This window comes from Pinus tabuliformis, chromosome 8, assembly GCF_031772625.1.
Source record: "Pinus tabuliformis cultivar Carrire ecotype Pingquan chromosome 8, CPIR1, whole genome shotgun sequence".
Lineage (NCBI taxonomy): Eukaryota > Viridiplantae > Streptophyta > Pinopsida > Pinales > Pinaceae > Pinus > Pinus tabuliformis.
The window spans coordinates 1,774,405,319-1,774,407,866 of record NC_142294.1 but is presented as its reverse complement, the minus strand read 5'-3'; positions in this window follow the sequence as shown (position 1 = coordinate 1,774,407,866).

The window sequence follows — 2,548 nt, the reverse complement described above, 5'->3', positions numbered from 1 at the left end:
CCCAAAACCAAGACTACCAGCTTGATTTTTCATTATGTTCCTTTCATTGTTATAATACATATTTATACATGTCGAAGCATCCAATACCATGGACCGAAAACCATCGTGTCCAATACCATGGACCAAAAACCATCGCGTCCAAAAAACATGTGCAAAAATCATGCACAAAACCATAGGTGGGTCCGCCAAACCTAACATAGGGTCCAAAACCAAAATTTTCCAGCGTGCTGCCCCGGACCCCATAAAGTGGGGTTACAAGTGCCCCTCAAACCCCCTGTTAACTACGTCGAAAGAATATAAAACAACCCAACATTCTCCCACTTGTTGTTTTCTTTCCACAAGGGGCCACAAGAGAGCTTAGTCATTTTTCCAGCCCTAAAATGCCCATTGTCTCTCTACACCAAGAGAACTTCTCAGAGCTCACAGATTTTGTTAATGCATCTGCAATATTCTTCAAAGTGTCCACCTTTACCAACAACACCTTTTTGTCTTCAATCATATCCCTCACAAAGTGATACTGAACATCAATGTGCTTTGTCTTTGAATGATATGCGGGGTTCTTTGCCAAGAAAATTGCACTTTGGCTGTCACAGTCTATCCTTATAGCTTCCTGTACTAACCCCATACTTGAACACAATCTCTACAACCAAACTGCTTCCTTACTTGCATGAGTGGCTTCCATGTATTCTGCTTCTATAGTTGACAGTGCCACTACAAATTATTTCTTACTCATCCAACTGACTGCACCTCCAAATAGGTTAAACAAATGCCCACTTGTAGATCTTCTCAGATCCAGATCTCTAGCCCAGTCTGCATCAACAAATCCATGAATATCCAACACTCTGTCCAATTATGGTCTTCATTGGTAACACAAACCATAATCACTAGTGCCACGAAAATACCTGAAAACCTGCTTCACTGTTGTCCAATGGTCCTTCCCTGGTTTTGACATAAACCTGCTCAATACTCCCACTGCATGTGCAATGTCTGGTCTAGCATAGACCATTGCATACATTAGGCTACCGATTGCACTTGCATATGGAACACAGGACATGTCCTCTTCCTATTCTTGTGTCTTGGGACACTGTTCAATAGATAACCTCACACCTACAGGAATAGGAACCTTCACCGGTTTACTATCCTACATATTAAACCTTTGCAATATTGTCTCGACATACTTCCCTTGGTTTAACCAGAGCTTCCTCTTTGCCCGATCTCTTTTAATTTCCATGCCCAAAATATAGTTTGCAGCACCAAGATCTTTCATGTCGAATTTGGAGGACAATTAGATCTTCAAATCGTGGATAACTTCTTTGTCATTTCCAACCAACAACATATCATCCACATACAAGACCAGATAAATAAGACGGTCACCAATTAATTTAAAATACACACAGTGATTTGCTTTGCTTCTAGTGAAGCCAAGTCCTCATATAAATGTATCAAATTTATGATACCGCATCCTTGGTGATTGTTTTAATCCGTATAGAGACTTCTTTAACTTACATACTTGTTCTTTCTTACCCTTCACCGCAAAGCCTTCAGGCTGCTTCATGTAGATCTCCTCTTCCAGATCCCCATGAAGAAACATTGTCTTCACATCCATCTGTTCTACCTCAAAATCAAAAGTAGCAGCAACAGATAAAAGTAATCTAATAGAAGTTACCTTGGCAACAGGAGAAAAAATATCACCAAAATCAATTCCCGGCACCTGGGAATAACCTTTTGCTACCAACCGAGCTTTTTATTTCTCCACTTTTCCTTCAACATTTGTCTTCTTTTGAACACCCATTTGCTACCAATGGGTTTCCTTCCAGCCGGCAACTCCACCAGATCCCAAGCCTCATTTTGGTGCAAAGAGGCAATTTCATCAACCATGGCCTCTTTCCAGAGTTTTCCATCCTTTGAATCCACTGCTTCCTTCACAGTTCTGGGATCATCATTAGTAACAGACAAAGCAAAATTTGAACAGAAAGCAGATGGAGTATACGTTTCTGACTGCCTTCTTTCTCGAACTGATCTTCTCAAAGCTAGATTTTGTGGCTATTCATCTTCTAATTCCTCCTCTGCTATAGAGTCTGATTATTCCTCCTTTAGCTCAAACTCTATCTTCTCAGGTTCCTTTGGTTGGACTTCATGTTTAATAACATCTTTCACCTCTCTGAACACCACATCTCGGCTATACATAACGTTCCTTGTTATTGGGTTCCAAATCTTATAACCCTTTAAACCATCCTTATACCCTTTAAACTATCCAACTTTGTTCTCTTCTCCTTTGGAACATGTACATTTGCATCACATCCAAATACCCTCAGATGTGAAAGAGAGGGTTTCTTACTAGTCCATACCTCTTGTGGAGTCCTATCCTCCAACAATCATGAAGGTGACCTATTGGCCAGGTAACATGCAATATCCATCGCCTCTGCCTAGAATTCCTATCCTAACCTGACACCACCGAGCATGCTTCTTGCCCTTTCCATCAACGTCTTGTTCATTCTTTCTGCAACTCCATTTTGCTGAGGTGTATATGGAGTAGTCTTCTGCCATG